Below are 13,042 nucleotides of genomic sequence, written 5' to 3'. Positions count from 1 at the left end.
GCCCGCGGCCCCGGGTTCCGGGCCCGGGAAGTTGGCGGAGTGCGGACTTGGCCTGGGAGGTCGGGTTACCTGAGCCGTCTCGCTCGGCCGCGGGTAGAAGCCGCTGCCAGGTGCGCGGGTGGCGGCTCCTTCCGCAGCGCAGTTTCAGGAAGTGCTTCTGGTGGGCTGGGAAGGGGGCTTGTTTTCTGGGGCGCCTCCGTGGGAACCCGACCGCGCGCCCCACCTCGGCCCGCAGCGCGCCTGCCCTCCTGCCCTTGCGGGACCGGCGTGGTCCCCAGCGCCGTACCCTTGGCCGGGTCCCCGAGGGGGCTGAGCGCCGCGAAGTTTTTCTGTAGCTCTTGGCGGCTGCACACAGCCTGTTTTCTGGCTTCCCGCGTCCCTCTCGGCGGGTGGAGTGGGGGAGTCCTCGGGGCCAGCCGAGGTCGTGGTGGGGGACAAGGCCTTGCCTCTCCCTAGCCGAGAAGCTGCCGTGGCGGGAGGTGTGTTGTGGCCCTTGAGACGGCCGGTCTGCCCCGGTGGTGGGAGCTGTTGGCACAGCCGCTTCTCTGTGCCGGCGACAAGTGTCTCCGAGGTCCTGGCGGCGTAGTCTCTGGAGAGCGTGTCTGTGCTGTGGGGAACCAGGTTCCGACACAGCCCCGGACCTCACTCCTCGCCCGTGCTAACTCCAGTGCCTCCTCTTTCCCTTTCCCCTCACCCTGCTCTCCCACGGAGGACTGGAAGTGACACCTCACTCCCCCGAGGGCCATGCCAGTTTTCCTTGACTGACTGATTTATACCTTCCTTCTCAAAGCAATGTGAGAGGTCTGGGTCCTGTCTCTGCACTTAGCCTCCGTCAGGTCTTGAAGTGGCAGCACGCTGAGCTGGTTTCTGGTGATCCACCAAACCTCTGTCCTGCCCTCCCAGAGCAGGCGGCAGGTGGCAGTGGCTTGGGCTCCTGGGACGCTGAAAAGCAATGGGGCAGGCACATTCCTTGGAACATCCCCAGGTCCTGCCCCAGCTGAAAGGTGGTTACAGTGGTTGCTGAGATGGGAAAAAGGAGACCAAAGGGGTCGGAGGCAGTACTAATTGTGTGCCAGCAGACCTCTGCAATAGGAGCTCTCACACTCCCCCTCCCATATCCTCCTCCCACCAACTAGCCTGCCTTGGTGGGGTGCCTGAGTCGCGCTGCCTTTGATTGGGGTCTCCCCCAGGTGCTGGCACCCTAGCACTGGCCCAAACCTTACCCTGCTTTCTGGCTTTCGGGGACTGTTGATTATGTGCCCAGGGAACATTACATGCGAGACATTTCCCTGCTCTCAAGGTGTTTGCAAGCTCAGGGAGTCTGAATACTGGGTCTGCTCTGGGCCAGCCCGGCTCTTCTAAGTTGATTGCAAATTGCCTGCAGTTGTCTTTGAGGTCCCTGTGACTTCACAGGGGAGAGTGTGGCCTGCCGGGGCGAGGGAAGCCGCTTGGGTTTTTCACTGTAGGAGGCAGCACCGCTTGGGCAAATGGGTAGTGAACAGCTTCGGAATTTGAGGGGGGGCCTGGACTTAGGTGAAGGGGGTGGAGTAAATGACTAAGGCCAGTAGAAGAGATAAGACTGGGCCCGAGGCGAGGGACAGAACTAGCCAGGCCAGGTAAGCCTGCTGGAAGGCATGACCTTTGCCCTAAGGGAGGTCTGTAGGAGAGACTGCCTGGAGCCTGCCCTTGGGAGGGACTTTTAGCCAAGTGAGGGAGGAAAAGCAGAAGAAATTAGAGGGCCCGTTGGGTTCTAAGCCACCTCCTTTGGGGTTCCAGGGGCAGTTTGCACTCGGAAGACTGCAGGCTGCAGCTTGAGACAGTCCACTGGCCCCCACTCTCCCTCCCCACCATCTGTGCCCCTCCTAAAGCATGCTGGAGCCTTCCTCGCCACTTCCTCTCCTGGTAGGCAGTCTGCTTCAGACCCAAGGTTTTCTCTTTGGCGGTTCACCTGGGGCCCTCATAACTTCCTCTTTCATCCGCACCCTCAGGTGTCTGGCAGTCCCCGCTCTGGGCAGCCTGTTATGCTGAGATTTTCCACAACTGATTCTGTTCTGAGGGGCCTTCGCAATTTCACTTTATATGTTTTAGGTATGGGTAAGGAGGGGGTAAAGGGGGCAGGAGAGGCTCCCAATGAAATAGCGGGTGAGCAGTTCCCAGAAGGCAGGCATATCTGAATGGGAAAGGGCATGCTGTCTCCTGGCACAGGGCTCACTGTGTTTGAAAAGGAAGCTTTTTTTTTTTTCTTTTAAATTGAGACAGGGTCTTGCTTTACGGCCCAGGCTGGAGTGAAGTGGTGTGATCAGGGCTCACTGCAGCCTCCCACCCTCCCAGGTACAAGCGATCTTCTCACTTCAGTCTCAGCTGGAACTACAGATGTGTGCCACCCTGCATCTGGCTAATTTTTGTTTTTGCAGAGATGGGATTTTGCCGTGTTGTCCAGGCTGGTCTTAAACTCCTGGGCTCAAGGGATACGCCTGCCTCAGCCTCCCAAAGTGCTGGGACTACAGGCATGAGCCACCACGCCCAGCCAAAGCGTCTTTATCTGCCTGGTGTTAGCAGTGGGACACAGTGCCCTGGCCTTGCCAGGCATACAGAACCCCTGGGGCTGGACTCTGTTTTCCTCTGGGTCAGCTCTGCTGGCTCTTGACTCAGGAACTGGGCACTTACGGCATCAAACACTGGCCTCGAAAATCAATGCCCAGTTACTTTGCCTCAGGTCTCATGGCTGGATTATTGGGTGGTCCCGTCTATACCAGTTAGGCACCAGAAAACAGACATGCTGATTTGGCAGGCCCACCTGGTGCCTTACTGGACATTGTATGATCTTTGCCCCTGAATGGTACCACAGTCTCCCTCATGAGGAGGCGTTTCAGGACCCGGAGGCTTCCCCATCTCTGTTTGCTCAGCCCCTAGCATGTTGCCCAGTACAGGGCAAGTGGTACTGAATTCATTCACCAGATACTTGGTAGTCTACAGATTCTGTGCTGGGCACTGGAAGATACAGCAGTGAACAAAACAGATGAGAACCCCTGCCTTCAAGGAACTCGCGGGATGGTAGTGAGGCAGGCAGACCAGTAAAACACGGAGCGTGGTAGTTGGCAGGAGGGAGAGCAGGGAAGGGGAGGGAGTGCTGGGTTGCAGAGTCAGATGGGGAAGTTCTCACTGAGAAGGTGACATCCCGACAAAAGAGATACAGGCAGAGAAAAGAGGAACTGCAAGGGCCCTGAGGTGGGACCGTGGCTGGCATGCTGTGTCCACAGAACTACAACACGGGATGTGATTGGAGAGCAAGCCAGGGCTGGGGGGACAGGGGACAAGCTCAGAGAGATGGGGGACCACCCAATGCCGTGACAACCCAGAATCCCAGGAGGAGGAGAAGAGGGGACTGTCAGTACAAGTGAGACTAGAAATCCACAGGCACGAGCTGCCTTCCATTGCTCTGCCCTCCTCAGAACCTCCGCGTCAAGGGGATTTGGGCCTTGAGGCATTTCTGGAGGACAGGCGTCTGTGGCCACTGCTGCCATGGACTCCCCTGCCTCAGCTTGAGTCGGGTCAGATGAGCCTGTCCATTGAGCTTGGAAACACTTCTGCCAGACTATACTGTTGCCACCACATGAATCAAACCAGCAAAGGGCACACCGGTGATGTGCCTACAGCCATGTCTCCGACAGCTGCCTGCGCCTGCCTGCTGTTCCCACGGGTCAGCTCCTATCGGGTAGGGACAGGTCCTCCTCTCAAGGCCCATAAAGCAGCCAGCAGCCTGCCCGTGTTTTCCACACTCTGGCCCGTGCCACCCAGGCTGTCTCCTCATCTCTTTTCTGATCCTCAAGAGCTCCCTGGCCTCCCTCTTCACTCCTTCTGCCTGTGGGCAGGCAGCAGCACGGTTCTGTGAGGTCCTAAGGACCCCAGGGAGTCACTCCCACCTTTGAGCAGCAACTTTGGGTTTAATCTGTCCAGTTTAGGGTCCCAGATCATATATGCGTGTGTGCACACACGTGTGTGTTTGCATGTCACGTAGCATTCACATGGGGCATCCTGTTCACCCCCCTGCTATGGAGTGGCTGAGGGTTGGGGTGCCCTCTGAGTTTTTGGTGGGTGGGGCTTCAGCAGGGTGTCTTGGCTACCTCTCCTGGCCAGCACATGTTCTCCTGGGAGGATTTGCAGCTTTGGGCCTGACCATGGTTCCAAGCAGCATGGTCTGGAGCCCACACTGGGTGGCAGGCTGCAGAGAAGGTGCCCCCAAAAGCCTGGACAGCACCCTTATCTGTTTTCATTTGGAGCGATTTTCTCATGCCGAGTGTCTGACTACACATGGCAGTCCTTCCCCAAGTGTTTGTGGCCTCATCATAATACTGGTAAGTGAATGGAATTTGTCATTGGCCAGTTTCTGTGGACCCCATTCAAGGCTGAGTGGATGCTGGGGGCGCCCAGCTGGCCTTGCTCAGAGGGGTCCGGAGTGTCTTGGTGCTTCAGAAGCTGAGCCCCCCTCAAGAGCTTTGATGACCAAGAGCTGAGATTCTCAGAACCCTCTTGAGCACCCAGACAGCCTGGGTGGTTGCTTCTTCACTTTTTCCCGTGACCTGGAAAGGAGATGAGACGGGGAGGAGGACACAGGCAACCAGAAAGACATGCAGCCTACAAAGGTCGTATGAAGGTCAGAGGGGTGGCTGTTGTGACCCAGAGCTGTGGGGTCTGGGTGACCTCCAGCCCAGATCCGCCTGGCAGGCCGTTGCTAGTCATGCCGGCATTTCCAAACCCACTTCTTGACTTCCCTTAAGAAATGGGAAGTTTTCCAACTGTTGGTCACATTTTTAATTGATTTAACCTGCTTCATCTTCCCAGACAAGTGGGTTCTTTCCCAACAATGTAAACATTAATTCAGATGAAAACAAAGCTCTGTAGAAGTTATTAATATCTGTGGCTCTGCTCATGGGAGCCTTTCTCTTTTGAGGGACCAGAAAGAGGAAGGTCTAAACAGAACGAGTGTGGGAGAGTGGGCGGGCTCTCTCTCTTTAGTCATCCGCGGTCACCCCCACCTTCCTCTGTGCTCTGTAAGCCTGATACCATGAAAAGGGAACCCACATTTCAAATAGCCGCTGCTGCTCTAGTGAACTTGGGGTAAGGGAGCTGAGGGGTGTCTGCCCTCTGCACCAGACTCAAGTCTCTCTCCTAGAATAGAAGCGAGAATAGTAGCAAGTCCTTGCCCCCTGCTCCCAGGTTTTCCTGGAAGAAATGCCTACCTGAGACACAGGCACCTTCATCCCACGCTCTGTCACCCAATGCCTGTTTCCTTAAGGTGAAAAAATGGGTGCCAGAAAACTTCTGGGTCTAGATTCTGGCTCTGTTGCTCGCTAGTTGTGGAACTTCGGACAAGCGACCTCACCCTTCTGGTTTCACTTTCCCTGGCCTCCCTCTTCACTCCCTCTGCCTGTGGGCAGGCAGCAGCATGGTTCTGTGGGGTCCTAAGAACCCCAGGGAGTCACTCCCACATTTGGGCAGCAGCTTTGGGTTTAGTCTGTCCAGTTTAGGGCCCCAGATCATATATGCATGTGTGCACACATGTGCGTGTTTGCGTGTCAGGCAGCATTCAGATGGGGCATCCTGTTCATCCACCCCCCCTGCTACGGGGTGGCTGAGGGTTGGGGTGCCCAAGCTGTAGAACGGGGTTGATAATAGCACCTGCCTCGCAGGGTGGTGGTGAAAATAAAATGAGCCATGGTGATTTAAAATGCCCAGTCTAGGTTTTGGCCCTTACTCAGTTGGCACTCATGGACGGTTAGATGGTTAGAGAGGCAGACCAGTTTGGTACCAAAATGCCTTCAGAGTCAGGCTGTCTCTGGGTTCAAATCCTGGCTGTGCCCCTTGCTATTTGTGGAATCATCTATTAGACAAGTTATTTAACTTCTCTGTGCCTCAGCTTCCCCACCTGTAAAATGAGGATGAGGGTGGTACCACCCTCACAGGGTTCGTGGTAAGGCTCAAATATATACATGTATGAAAAGCACTTAAAACTGTGCTTTGGGGGGAGCTGTTATTCTTAGTTCCTGCAGGCTTCAGCTGGTTTGATTGTTGTGACTGATAACCTTCACATCTAACAGAATGTCTTGCCGGGGAGCATCATGGCCCAAACAGGAAGGTGGCAGGGGAAAAACTCCATTACTCAAGAGCCTTTGCAAGAGAAGCAAAACTCTACTTCCTCAGCTTCTGTGGGTTTTTAAATCTTTTTTTTTCCATTTTAATTTTAATTTTTTTTTTTAAAAAGTAGAAATGCGGTGTTACTATGTTACCTAGGCTGATCTCGAATTCCTACCCTCAGGTAATCCTCCCACCTTGGCTCCCCAAAGTGCTGGGATTACAGGCATAAGCCACTGTACCCGGCCAGCTTCTGTGTTTTTAACAAACCTGTTCGGGCTCTGCAGATGCAGATTCTGGGTCTGGGGTGAAGTGACTAGTATCTGCGTGGCAATCTGTGAATGAGATGCCAAGCAGCTTCCGAGGTGACAGCCTTCTTCCCAGGTTCAGTGAGGGAGGCTGTACCTCACCTGTCCTTCCGGAAGCTGCTCAGGCTGCCAGGCTGTGGCTGGCCTGCCAGGGGGAGGATGGCCATCCATACCTCGGCCCACCTACCCTTCGCCTCCAGCCAGGGCCTGCCTGTCCATCCACCTGTGCCTAGCTGGGAAAGCTGGCTTGGAGCAGTGCTGCCTGTCTGCCATTGCCAGCCTGCAGCATCTGCCTTATTAAAATGCTGAGGCCCTGGCTGGCCACACGCCCTAGGAGATTTGGAGAAAGATCAGACAAAAAGGTGCAGGCTGTGCCACCGCCCGGCCACACTGGGTGACTGCCCTTAGTAGTTAACCAAGGAGCAAACCTGCCTGCTCATCCAGCTTGGCTGCCCAGAGGTCTGTAGCTCCACTCAGGCAAAGCTGGCTGGCCTGGCCTAGCCTGGCTGATTGGGTGGGCAGGACAGCCTCCGCCTGACTGATATTTTTTTTTTGAGACAGAGTTTCGCATTTCTGCCCACCTTGAGTGCAGTGGTACAATCTTGGCTCACTGTAGCCTCAACCTCCTGGGCTCAAGTGATCCTCCCACCTCAGCTGCCTGAGTAGCTGGGTTCATCACCACTCCTCGCTATTTATTTATTCATTTGGTGGAGATGAGGTCTCACTATGTTGCCCACGCTGGTCTCGAACTTCTAGGTGCAAGCAATCTATGTTGGCCAGGATGCTCTCGATCTCCTGACCTCGTGATCCGCCTGCCTTGGCCTCCCAAAGTGCAGGAATTACAGGCGTGAGCCACCGTGCCTGACCCGTCTGACTAATGTTAGGCAACCTTGAATTGATGGCCTCCTGGTGAAATGAGGGTTCTTGTTGACAAGGCAGGTCTGGCCAACACATTTTTGTATGATTATCTGCACGATTTCATCAGTTGTTAGCAAAGAAGGAGTTTACAGCAGCAGGTGTGTGCTCATGTGCTTGTGTGGAGTTGTTGACTGCCCTTCACTGCACACACAGTCTGCAGAACTGTGATTGAATCCCTGTTCCCCACACACACTCCCATGGTATTTTCTGGGATTCTAAGGCACATTCTTTTTTTCCTTTCCTTTTTTTTCCATTTAACATCTTAAATTGGAATGTGTCGCACATTCGCAGATTATTATAATTTGACGGCGCCTTTTTCTCGGCATAGTTGAAATAACGGTGCATTGTAAATTCAGAGGTGTCTCAGATTTAATGAAACAAACTAGGTAACCTCTGGGGAACTTACATAATTTGTCCAGTTCCTTCAGGGAAGCAGATGGCACCTTGTAGTGGTGGCAGATTATATGAGGGGACGCTGATGCGATTCAAGGGGACAAGCTTGGATTGGGCTTAGATTCCAGCTTTATGGCTCGCCAGCTTGTGTGGCCTTGGCAAAGTAGAGCGACCTCTCTGAGCCTCACCACATATGAATCGTGGCTCCACAGTTGTCATGGTTGTGTGCAAGGCAACTTTCCCTGTTTCTCTTAATGGGCATCATCTAAGGTCTGCCCCATTCCATCTGGGTTCAGAGGGAAAATGAGGGCAGGGAGTGGGTTACTGGCCTTCCCAAGGGAGCAGAGGGAAACTGGTGTTCTTGACTCAGTTTATAGTCCTTGGACATCACTCTTTCTTCTTCCCTCGTCCTTCTCCCACTTTGCCTGAGTTTTCATTTTCACATGTGTTTCCTTTTAGCAATTTTCTTTCAAATCTCTCCTCTCCCTTTCTGTAAAGTCTTCCCACATGTAGCCTCTTTGAAGCTGCCTGTGGTGGGAAAGGGGAGGAGGGCTCTGCCCGATGGCCTGGATGGCACAGACCTCAGAAACCCAGTGTGCCATGGTCCCTGCAAGCTTCAGCTCAAGTCCAAGTTCTGGTACCATCAGCGTTGCTAACTGCTGTTCCCATGGCCGCAGGGTCAGCCTGAGTCCACTCCAGTGCACGGCGTTGTCCATGGGGTGCTGGATGTCGCATCACTGAGAGCATTTGGTATTCTCTGTACCCTCCTTGCTGCGTTAAAATCAGACCTGGTTCAAATCACAGCCCTGTGACCTTTCACAAATTACTTAACCTCCTTGAACCTGTGTATTCTCATCTAAACAGTGGCTGATGCACAGAAATACCTGGCACATGATAGGTGCTTTGCAGATGCATGCTTTCCTTGTTCGCAAATGTTTAAGACCCCTTTTTGGCCAGGCACCATGGTTCATGCCTGTAATCCTGGCACTTTGGAAGGCCAACGCGGGCAGATCACCTGAGGTCAAGAGTTCGAGACCAGCCTGACCAACATGGTGAAACCCCATCTCTACTGAAAATACAAAAATCAGCCCTGCGTGGTGGCAGATGCCTGTAATCCCAGCTGCCTGGGAGGCTGAGGCAGGAGAATCGCTGGAACCCGGAAGACGGAGGCTGCAGTGAACCAAGATCGTGTCACTGCGCTCCAGCCTGGGTGACAGAGCAATACTCCGTCTCAAAAAAAAAAGAGAGAAAAAAACTATTTTGTGCTTCTTTAGGTCTTAAGGATCTCGGGGAGTGCCAGCCAATGGCACTGCTCCTGAGACAGACGGAGGCGTTCTGGGCAGGGGGCAGTGGCAAAGGCACAGGGACCTGTGTGAGCAGGATGTGTCAGGGCCCCCATCCTTCAGGATGGCTGGGCTGCAGTGGGGTGGGGCAGGATGGAGAGAGAGGAGGAAGAGTGGTGGGGTGGGCACCCAGTCCGCACCTGCAGGGGTGCAGGTGACAAGGCTGCACAGGGTCTGACTGGAGCAGTGCAGAGGGTTAGGTGTGGGCTACTCATGGAAGTCGGGGCTGAGTTGGGGAGGCACTGGGAGATAGCCACATGGGGATGTCTAGGTGACAGTGGCCCCCAAGCAGGGGCTGAGCATGAACTGCTGGCTGGAGGGAGGCTTTAAGAGCAGGTGATGGTTTTAAACCTTGTTTTCCTCAGAGATCTTCTCTCTGCCCCTCTCCCTCTTGCGATTCCAATGAAAGCCAGTAGCCCGACCTCAATTTTGCATGCAGTGTCAGAGATTCGAAGCACCACCTCTTTGATGAGGTGGTGCTTATGCCTCACGTGCATAAAAAGCAGCATGTGCTGAGGCATGGAGGTGGGTAAAGGTGCCAGAAGCCTGGGGTACTAGGGAAGGGGAGAGACAGAGCATGTCCTGAGGCTGAGACCTGCTGGAAGGGGCTTTGCGAGCTGCTCTCAGGAGCTGGGCCTGGTTCTGTGGGCAGTGGGGAGCCCATAAGCTCTTAGAGGGGGTTCGCTATGGACTCCCTGGGTGGGAGAGTCTCTACCCCGTGAGCCCCAGACCTAATGCCCTCTCACCTGTCCCCACTGCAGGAAAGCCTGCCCTGGCCGGAGGCCCTAAGCTGAGCTCTGGCCAGCTATGCTTGAGTGACACACCCCAATCCCCCATGCAAGACAGCAGCTTCTGGAACACAAAACTTGGGTAGCTGGATCTAGCAAAGGCCACAGGACAAAGAGGGACACCTGAACTGAGCTTTCTGGGAAGACCATGGGGGCTCTGTGCTGATGGGAGGTACCAGAAGATGGGGCAGGGAGGAGGAGAGGGTTATAAAACCCAAGGGATCTGGCAGGAGGCCCTGCAGGGTTGGGAGGAGGAGAGTCACCCTGCTGACCCTGACCTGCCCACTCCAGAAGGGCGGGTCACATGGAGCCTTGGCCATTAGCTGTGGGTAAACATCAGCACCCTGCTGGCTGTCCAAGGCCTGAGGGTTCTGTGGCGGAGGAGGAGTTGGGTGGGAACCCACCCTAACTTTGGACCGTGAATCGGCTCCATCCAGGTGTACTCTCCTTGAGTTGGATAGTGGCCTCTCTCTAGAAAGTTCCATGTCGCCTCTTCAGAGGGCACTCCCCTGAAAATGGAGCCTGACCTACCTAGTGGACTCTATGAGGGGAAAGAGCTGGCCTGAGCCACTGCTTTCCCTCCCAAACCTTCACTTTGAGTGAAGTGTTTTTATCATCACTCCTCTTATCATAATGGTCAAGTATGGAGCCCCCAAAACAAGCCCCACAGATTCTTGGCTGTGTGAGTAATTAAGCCCTCTCTTCAAACAGCCACATCTTGAAAAACTATAATTTGTAGCAAAACATAACTGCCCATTCCAAGAACCAGGAGAGCCCTTTACTTCGCTTTGACACTTGCGTTGCTGGGACCTCTGGTCCATGCTTTCCTCAGGGGAACCAGAGGCGCAGTGGCTGCATGGGAACTGGAGCTTCCAGAAGGCATTTGGAAAATCTTTTCTGAGAATTTAGATGGGACGACTGAAATTAGGGAACTCCTGATTTGGGTTTGCAAGGCCCCAACTTTTTGTGTGACTCCAAAGGGGAATAAAGAGAAAAACTGCAGGGTACTTCAGGGGAGAGTGGATGAGACTCTCTGGACACCATTTCCCCACCTTTCTTTTTCTTTTTCTTTTTTTTTAGATGGAGTCTCTTTTAGATGGAGTCACCAGGCTGGAGTACAGTGGCACAATCTCAGCTCACTGCAACCTCCTACTCCCTGATTCAAGCGATTCCCCTGCCTCAGCCTCCCGAGTAGCTGGGATTACAGGCACGTGCCACCGTGTCCAGCTAATTTTTGTATTTTTTAGTAGAGATGGGGTTTCACCATGTTGGCCAGGATGGTCTCGATCTCCTGACTGCGTGATCCGCCCGCCTCGGCTTCCCAAAGTGCTGGGATTACAGGCGTGAGCCACCGTGCCCGGCCACGTTTCCCCATCTATAAGGAGGAAAATGATAATTACTTGCAAGGAGTTTACTGTCTCTGTAAAGCACAGAGCAGACTGGCCACGTGGTAGACGCCCTAGTATATCAACTTTGTTCTCTTTCTCTGAGCTGTGACTTTACCAGCTGTTTATAGACAGGAGATCTTTGTGGCTTCAGGTAGGTAATGGGAGACTGAAAGCTAACAGGAAATACCTCCCCTGACCTACAGCTTCTCTTTGAGCTGGCACGCCTGGAATTCTTGGGGCTGGCTGCTGGGTTTGTTTTCCAGATGTGGAAGCAATTTAAGTTCTGTTTTCATAATACCCAACAGTTTGCCTCTGAAGTCCACATTCTCATTTGAAAATCAAGGCTGTTGGCTCTGTTTGCAGGGCAGAGGGTAGGCTAGATAGCCTCTTCAGACACCTTTTGTTTAGGAAATGGACTTACCGGGGCACTCAGATCTGGGACCCAGGGCTTTGTTGGGACAATCATACCCCATCAAGGACTTGGTTAAAAGGTGAGTTCACTTTCTCTCTGGCTTTTCCTTGGAGATGATTCACTGAGCTAAATTCAGCTGCACCTTGGTTACAAACCAGCTCTAGACTGCTGTGGAGTGGCGGGGGTGGGGCCCAGGTTTGGGCCATGTCACAGGCCAGCTGGCATCCCTCTGAGCAGGGTGCCCACGTGTCCCGGGGGCAGTAGCAGTCCTCCTTCCCACACTGACCACAACAGAGAGAGGAAAATGCTCCAGATGTCAAGTAGCCAGAAATACTGTCTGGCACGGAGAAACTGGTAATATCGTGTTCAGTTACTGAGCACTGCAGGTCACAGAGGCAGCCTGACCCAGGGTAAAAGGCTCCTTGTGTGAGGGCCTGTGACTCCAGGGCTAACTGCTGATTTCTTCTCTTGTAAACCAGTTGCTGTGTAGGTAAAACACCTTTTACATTTGTCTTATAACTATACTAAATACAGTTTTGGGCAAACAGAAATTGCCTTTGCAATTCTAACGTCTCTGAACTGTGCATATGCTTCTCTAAAATTAAAATACAATACTTATACTACTGAGAGAACACACAAGAAAATGGACCTGGCCAGGCACGGTGGCTCATGCCTGTAATCCCACCACTTTGGGAGGCCGGGGCAGGAGGATCACAAGGTCAGGAGATCGAGACCATCCTGGCTAACATGGTGAAACCGCATCTCTACTAAAAATACAAAAATTAGCTGGATGTGATGGTGTGCACCTGTAGTCCCAGCTACTCAGGAGGCTGAGGCAGGAGAATCACTTGAACCCGGGAGGCGGAGGTTGCAGTGAGCTGAGATCGTGCCATTGCACTCCAGCCTGGCAACAGAGTGAGACTCCATCTCAAAAAAAAAAAAAAAAAAAAAGAAAAAGAAAATGGAAATAACTTACTTAGATTGGCATATAAATAGTGTTTATAGAATGCCATCCTGATAATCATAGATTCACCAAGCTTTGGTTTCAACAAAATATCATCTCTTAAGAAGCAGCTGTATTTCAAACTAATCGTGAAAGAGAATAAGAGAATACAACCCCCCCCCTTTTTTTTTTTTTTAGGACAGACCAAAATTAAATCCCTGAGTCTCTTGAGTAGGTTCTAGAAATCCAGTTACAGATGCTTCTTGATGGGGTTACGTCACGATAAACCCATCGTATATTGGAAGTGTCATAAGTTTAAAAAAGTGCATTTAATACATCTCACCTACCAAAAACCATAACTTAGCCTAGGCTACCTTAAATGTGCCCAGAACACTTACTTTAGCCTACAGTTGGGCA

At 53.0% G+C, this 13,042-nt stretch overlaps 1 protein-coding gene across 2 annotated transcripts in view; it reads left to right on the top strand.

Moving 5' to 3' along the window:
- Positions 1 to 13,042, top strand: part of RAB11FIP4 (RAB11 family interacting protein 4) — a 150,052-nt gene that overhangs the window by 100,037 nt on the left and 36,973 nt on the right. The gene's annotated exons all lie outside the window — the stretch shown is intronic.

The sequence above is a fragment of the Trachypithecus francoisi genome, unplaced genomic scaffold (genome assembly GCF_009764315.1).
Source record: "Trachypithecus francoisi isolate TF-2019V2 unplaced genomic scaffold, Tfra_2.0 Lachesis_group20, whole genome shotgun sequence".
In the NCBI taxonomy this organism is placed as follows: Eukaryota; Metazoa; Chordata; class Mammalia; order Primates; family Cercopithecidae; genus Trachypithecus; species Trachypithecus francoisi.
This window is presented reverse-complemented; position numbering and strand designations above follow the sequence as displayed.